Genomic DNA, 8,200 nt, shown 5'->3' with positions numbered 1-8,200 from the left:
CATGAACAGCTAAGGCATAAGATAGTTTCTAAAGCTGCCCTGAGGACTATTGCCTGATTAGCTTGTCCATGAATGGCATTTATATCTTTGGAACTCCATGAGGTTTAACTTTGCCAAGAATGAATGTCTAACTATACAAGAGTTAGATAATGGCAGTCTTGGGGCATTATTTAAGGTAAAAACAGTATGAATCTAGACATACACATCAGTTGGAGAGAGTGGATGACTCTTGGAGGTTTAGAATCTGTGGAAAACAAATCACTTTTTGAGACTTTGGGTTCATAGATTTTGTATCTCTCCTCTATAATTCTTTAATGAATTGATGATAGATGCAAGGAGAAAAAAAGGGATCTAATTATAGCATTAGTTTTATTAATGGTCAAGCCAGAGTAGAGGACATGACTGGAATTTTTAGGTACTTCTAGGAATCCAGAAGGTAGGATTCTGATTAACCTGCTCAGTCAGAGAGTGTGGAACTGCACAGAAGATAGCTGGATGGTTCAGGGCAAGAGGCAGCTGAGCCTGGACACAAGGTATTCCAAGTGCTGTCTACCCTATCCCCTTGTATGTCCACCAATACTAACCTCTCATTACTTTCACCAAACGAGAACAACAGAACACACATACACACACACACACACACACACACGCGCGCACACTCACTCACACACACGCGCGCACACACACACACACACACACACACAACTACTTTGCCATCAAATATCAAATACAGGAAAAAAACTGCTGCTTTGGATGACTCTGAAGGATTGTTGATTCTAAGGAATTATATTTTAATTAAAGGTAAAATGTTCCTTCATTATAAATACTTTCAGTTCCCCTGCAGATTCCTAGCAGAAATGTGTCACATGGAAAATCAACTCACTGTAAATATCCAGGGCTAAAAGGACAATTTCAACAGCAGTAACAACATCAACCAGTAAATTTTATTCTATATTATATTTATTATGGGAAGTAAAATGCAAAAAAATTATTTTCTAAATTTTTGAGGGTAAAACTAAGTCATAAATTGAATTTCAGTATTTTAACATTCATTCAAAAATCAAATTTGAAATGAAGGTGGGAGTACATTTAATCCAAAATCTTTTATTTTTCATGTATAAATCATAACATTCCATCTTTTTCTAGGAAATGAATTTTGTTGGTCAACACATGGAATATGGGAACCAGTTTATGATCTGCGTATATAGACATTATGACAAGACATAATTTTAGATTCTAATATTGGTACATTTATAAATAGACTTTCCATTTAGAATATTTTTATTTTGTTAGTGATTTAATGTTAATGTTTTGGTCTTTCTGAGCTGAATATTTACATACAAATGATTCTCATATTAACAATTATAATTTTTCTGGGTGTCATATAAGTTAATACACATCTTCAAAATTACATAATTTTTTTTTTACTCAACAACAAATATTGATAAACATCAAGATTTCAGGTAAGTTGTTCTTATAAACAAGTATATTTGTAATAGTTAAAAAACATTGCCAGCTATAGCTGTAAACGTAGTGTTTATATGTGGTTAAGTTTTTCTTTTTATCTAGGTAAAAAGATGGCGCATCGTTCTCTAAAACATGATTATGTATTTAAATGTTATTGTTAACTCTTACTGAGAAGTGGTTATATTTGTACTTTTCCAAAAGAAATTATTTATCAAGGGGGTGATTGTGGTGTTTCCATTCATATCTTCAGTCCAGTAACCAGTCAGTATAATTTTGTGTTGAGGGATCAGGGTTAAATTCTATTAGGCTTTTGGAACCAAATCAGACCTTTTGGATCGCTAACAGATCATTTTGTTTGATAAGAAATGAGAGAAATTTGAGCAATATAAATTCACCAGTTAGGACTGTGATAAGTTGAAAAAATCTTGTCCAGTGTTAACACTTACCCACTAATGACTAGACACACAATCTCTATCAACAAGAGTAATTTAGTTTTTTTGAGTCCTTCTTAAGGAACTCCCAATTGCTCATAGCTTATTATCCTACTGACACCATATCTGTAATTTCTTTTTAATTTTAATCTTTGACTTCTCTTTGGTATTAGTAAAATTAATTTGGCTGATACCAGGAGAATAATGCCTAAAACTGTTTTCTACTTTGAGTAACTTCACATGCTTTTGAAATCTAGGGATACATCTCTGAAAAAATGTAGGGTTTTTATTAGCCTGTGCAAACATATTGATATATGTCCAAATGGAGTCTCCAAACCCAAGTGGTTTTCCCCAGTATTTGTCATCCCTGGATATAAAATTCGGTGTTTAAAAACAGCATTAGTATTTGGAAGCTGCACTGGTACCAGCCTCAGTAAGATGCTAACTAGATTTTTATAACTCAGAGGGCTGACCCTTCCTAAACATGAAATCTGCTACCAGGGAGAGACACCACGTAAGGGGAAGAATTGGGTTTAACATTAATTATTGTAAAACATAAAAGGAATGTTGTAGCTTTCAATTAGTTGTTTTGTGATTTATTCAAATACACCAGTTTGAGTAAAATGCATTTATGTGTGCATATATATGTGGATAAGCTATTTACAGTGATGCTAAGTATACATTTTTATGTGTAGAAAGTGAAAATACCTGTTGATTAGCCCTTTTGAGGCTTTTGAACAACTGTTTCTTCTTCCTGCTTTCCTGCAGCTGCTTTGAGGATTTAGATAATTCATACAAGGTATGTACACAATCACACCCATAGTATGTACATCCTAGTCACACACTTAGCACAGAGAGGATGTGTGAGGAATGTAAATCTTCCCAGTGGTCAAAGAACTGACCTTACCTGTGATGAATGGCATGGGTAATTAGCCCTGGCATATTTTAGTAATATGCCAGTGTACTGATTACTGTATTCAGCCTTTGTGATGATTATGTTATCTACTCTCAGAGATGAAAAAGAAGCAAAACAAAACAGCCCTTTCTGACCTTGGAAAATGAAAGGACGAATTTAGTTATTGAACACACATGCACACTTGTGTTGACTTTATTCATTTTTGTAGATGTGCCTACCTGATGACAAGAGTCAGCCTTTAAAATGGGATACAGCATGTTATTTGTTTCTACACATAAAAATAGCAAGCCAATCACTCACAGACTGTATAAACTTACAGAATGCACTGATATACCACAACCAGTAATGGTATTATGCACAACATATTGTTCACACATTAGTACAACAGAGATAAATACATTTAGAAATTTAGTAATTGCTAGTAGATATTTTTCTTGAGTTGTCAGGTCATACTGACCTCTCTCAAACTCAATAAAAGTTATCTGTGGATGCCCTTAAAGAATCAGTCTCTCCTCTCTTCCAGGGATTGAGGAGTAGAACTATAATACTGCACTCTCCAGATTTACCAGCATCATTTTAAGACATAATAGAAGACAATTTACTCAAAGATGTGATTGAAAACAAATGCTAAAAAATCTAAACTAAAATCATTAAGGATGCTGATTAACACGGGTAACCCTCTTCTACTCATTCAATATAGTTTGCTCTACACACAGTCTTTACATGTTATTAAAAGCAGTGATAGGAATCAGAAAGAATTTGTTTAGCTGATAAAAGAAGAGACAATTTAATTTTTAAAGTAACAAACAGCAATACTGGCAGTAATGTAAAAGAGCAAGCTATAATTTTCTTCCCAGAAATAAATTGATGACATCTCCACATTTAAAAGATCAAGAAAGAAGTTAGCATTTCTCTCCCATTTAATTTTCCCTAAAATACTTAAATCACTTGGGTATCTCTTTATAATTATCACCTTATTGGTTGATTACCAGTATCTTTTCCTCAAGTGTAAAATATGTCATTTTAATTCCTGCTATTTGGCAGTCAATTAATATTTTGAACTTTAACCCAGAAAGACACTTGAAGAATTAGTATTTAGAGTTGACCATCTGGAACATCATTTTCTGTAAGGCATTATTTGTGGCCCCTTTGGATACAAGTATTCATGTTTTAGTGACTTTACATCTGGGAGCCCATTTTTTAAGCTAAGACTGGCAATCCTCTTGGAAGAGTTAACTGAATTGCTTTGGAAAGTGCTAGGGTCCAGGAAGAGTAATTACCATAAATTTATCCCCTTCTCTTGACAGAAGTTTCTGGTTGGAGCTGTCTTGAGTTTTAAGCCAGCAAACCTTTTAGTGGTTCCTCTTCTGTTTTGGCTAGCATGAAAACAGAGACGTTGCCTGTGTCTCTACTCATGCTCACTAATGTTATGCCTCTTTATGGAACTCCTAACAAGTTTATTCAACAAGAAAGCAGAAATTATGCCTTCACTTCTTTTATCCTCTGGGTTACAGTCAAGTCTTCATAGAGCAAACCATAATTATATAACAGTGTGCCTATAACAGATGCACCTGCTGGTATAACTGCCTCGTTTTGGCACATTATTGCTTGGCTTTAATTTCATATTCAACAGTCTTTATTCTCATGATTAGTATCTGAGATATCTGGGTTTTAAAAAACCCTGTAAATAATATCTTGTCGCACCATTCTTGCCCCCATAGTCATTTCACCAAATCCCATGATTATTTGAATGTCTTTTATATCTATCATCACCTTAATTTTCCCAACAGCCCACAGTCATTTTTCAGGACTTTTTGTTGTTTCTATCTACACATATATACAGTCGTATTGGATTTACTTTGAGAGAGGTTATTTGGTTGTGGCAAGTAAATAGTTTAGCTGGTGAGTGTTCACAGTTAAAAGTAGCTGTAATGACCTTCAGCAGATGTCAATGATTACTTGTGAGACAGAACTTTTCCACCTCAGTTCATACTCATTTATGTCCTTGGTCATTGCTTATTCGATTTCTGTAGCCAAGGAGAAAAATTTTTTTCACCAAGAGCAGGATAAAGTTCATGGAAATTTGTTTCAGTACTTATAGAGTATTTTTCCCCTTTTGAAAAAGTGTTCAAAATTGTGTTGTCATTCTTAAGCCCATGTGTCTGCACAGATGACATTTGTAATTACTCAGCCAGTTGCAGAATTTCATTAAGAAGGATACAGTTACAAGGATGGACAGGAGATTCAGTAAATTGCATGTTAGTTGCCAGGTGGCAGCAGTTAACCTACATTTGGAGAAAATCAACCCGAAGGGATACATACGACATTGAAAGACACTGCTATCAGAAAACAAAATGCTCAGATGAATGTGAAAAGCAAACGCTAGAGTGGACGTGAAGACTTCTGATTCATTGTGTAGACAAAACAAGGGCTGGACAAGGTGGTCAACTCACTCATCCCAGATACTGCTGGGCTCACTGTGTTATCACAGAAGGAAATTCACAGGCTTTGTTTCTCAAACATCATTCAGGACAAAGGAGGAGAGAGTACACAGCCTCCTCTCCATGGCAACATTGTGGAGACTTAGTCAATCAGGCAGGTAGAGGTCTACACAAGGCTACAGATGCCCGATTTTCAATAAAAACACATATACATATATGCAAACCTTATCTTAATATATTGTTTTTCTTATACTGGTTCTGAAAATGTAGACAAGAAAAATGGTGAATTATGTGGTACCAGAGGTGGGCAATTTTTTTTTAACACTTGCACAAGATGTAGGAGAAAAAGAAGACAATAATTTCTCACAATTTGGCATCAAAACAGTAATGGAGTGAATATAGCAAAGGTCAGACAATTTACATTAACAGCACATTGTATACATCCTCTGTAAACAAATTTTAAAGTCCCATCATATTCTATTCTTGGTGTTATATATACAACTATTCCCAGAATAACAGAAATTCCCTAAAATGAGAGGAACATTAGTATAAACTAGGGATAGAACATCTCAACACTCTGGGATACAACCAAATGCCATTTTCCTCTTTTGCTTTCTATTTTAAGGTTGCAAGCTCCTATTAAAGATTTGGTTTCAAAATTCAACCTATAGGGTATACGTTGCATATGTGTACTCAGGTCAATTTATTTCAATTTTGATATTTAACCTATAACATGGAAAATATTGGTATCCCAAATAATGAATTTCAGATGATTCTCAAGATTAAAAAATTACGAAAGATCAAATTACATTCAATATAGCTGAATTTGAAAGGTAGGAAAACATACTAATCCATTTTATCCAAACTTCATTTTGGACACAAACAGAAAGGTTTCTGGTTAACTTGGAATTAAAAATATTCAACTTATGCTAGTAATTCAAAACAGAAAGTTTAATCAGGATTTTACTGTATGTAAAATAGTCTGTGGCATCAAAAGCCAGTAATTTAAAAAGACATGATTAGAAAGGCATTCAAGATAAACACATGGCAGTAAAAAAGCATAGGCTTTTTTTTTGTGATCATATTCCTAGAACAATTAATATTTAAATAAAAATTCTTGGTAAGCAGTATAGTATCTTCACACTTTAAATGTTGAATGACCTTCCAGACACTAAGTTCTAACTCACATCTTTTATTACTGGTTTAGGGAGTATTTTTCTATTTCTTGATTTAATAAAACATTTCCTCTCTATAAATCTAAAAGTAGGGTATATTAAAATGGATCAAATCACATTTAAAAGAAATTGAGGACAAATACAAACATCTCTCAATTTTCAACTCAATGAGCATCATGCAGGTAAAGCAAGGAATGACTGAGCAAATTCAAAGTCCACCAGGAAAATTATTTGCAACTTTCTTTGTTGAATGAATCCCAGACATCCCGAATGACATACTAACTGCCTAATTCTGTGTCACAGATTGATGTAAAGGAAGAATTTCAAGCATGGTTTATTTTGAAAGCAGCTTAGGCTAGGTACTAAAATGTAAAAACTCTCTTAAATAGCCTCTTATCTCCTATTTCCCATCTATCTGATGATATATTCTTATTATGGTTTCTAAAAGCTGCTAGTTCTATAAGATTTGATTAGAACAAAACAAGAAACGTTTCGTACTATCTTGTGACCATTTCTAGAGTGTTGAAGAAATCAAGAAATTAGTTTTAGCACCAAAAAAAAACCAAACATTTCATCAAACACTTTTGCTTAAAGTTTTGGTTTGAGAGGCACAACTACAATACCAATTTGAGTGGTTCTGATTTACTTAATGTGTGACCAATGCCTACATTCGTCTCTAAGATCTCTGCTTCATTTCACTATTTATAAATCATGTGGTTACTCTAAACTCATGAAAGTAAATATTATTGCCGGATGTTGAATTTTTCTTCTCTTCTATGTTTATGTGGGAACAGCCTGTTCTAGCCACTTCACAGCAGAGGATTACCTCAGGCCCACCCATCTGGAGTAGATGCTATCGACAGCTGCTCCTGGGTGTACAAGGTGTACTCTATGTATACACAGCGCGTGTGCTATCCTGTGATGGAAAACAACTGCCAGTGAGTGACAGAGAGGAGACAGAGGAGTTCTGGTCAAAATAGGTGCTTAAGTCCAGAAGAGGGAGTTTTAGATTCAATCTCTAATCATTAAATGTGTTTTGCTTTGTAATTTGATGGTAATTTCTACATTAGATAGCATTCTTAATAGAGGCCGATTAGTAAGAAACTTAAAAAATTCATTATAATTTCCAAGCATAACAACTGTAATTACCATTCTCAGGCTCTGACAAGGCTGTCACCGTGGTCTTCTTATGCAGGCTGCACAAACAGTTAGATTGCTTTGAAGGAAATCAAAAGCTTTTACTAATTTAGGTTGTGTCCAGTAGGTTGTACCCAGTGCAGAGTTTGGGTACTTTTTCCTCCTCATGCTCAGAACCTGCAAAATAGAATTAAATTGAAGAATGCTAAGATAGATATTGGGAATTGGCTGTACCAATGGTGTTTGAATTTCTGAAGAAAAAATGCATGGTCAGATACTCTTTTTGTGGCTCATTCGGGGAAAGGAGTTTAGAGAAAGTAATCAGTACCCCTCCAACATCCAGCAGTGAGACTTTCTAAGGGCAAGATGGAGGCCAGCGCTCTCCCATGACAAATCCAGGAAGGGAAGTTTTTCTAGGGCTCTGACTCATTCTCCTTCCCATAGGACCCTAGCTTGAAAGTGGCTGCTGGTGGTCAGTGCCTTGGAGGATGCCCCTATGTTCCAGGGATACCCTATTCTTCTAGAGAGGAGTGACTGCTGAGCTCAGATAGGTGCCAATGTTCTCAAGGGATGTGCCCCGCCCAAACACAAACCATTCTTACATTGACTTCTTTTTTTGTTGACTTTAAAGGT

The 8,200-nt window shown here is 35.0% G+C and overlaps 1 protein-coding gene across 1 annotated transcript in view; it reads right to left on the bottom strand.

The window, feature by feature from the left end:
* Nucleotides 1–973: 973 nt before the first annotated feature.
* The window catches only part of Gprin3 (GPRIN family member 3), a 65,616-nt gene continuing 58,389 nt past the window's right edge, over nt 974–8,200 (bottom strand). Inside the window, exon 3 of the mRNA XM_047566783.1 lies at nt 974–7,744. The gene's annotated coding sequence lies outside the window, so the exon portion shown is untranslated. The remainder of the gene's footprint in view (nt 7,745–8,200) is intronic.

This window comes from Sciurus carolinensis, chromosome 10 (assembly GCF_902686445.1).
Source record: "Sciurus carolinensis chromosome 10, mSciCar1.2, whole genome shotgun sequence".
Lineage (NCBI taxonomy): Eukaryota > Metazoa > Chordata > Mammalia > Rodentia > Sciuridae > Sciurus > Sciurus carolinensis.
Note: the sequence above shows the minus strand (reverse complement) of the source record. Positions and strands in the feature narration are given on the sequence as shown.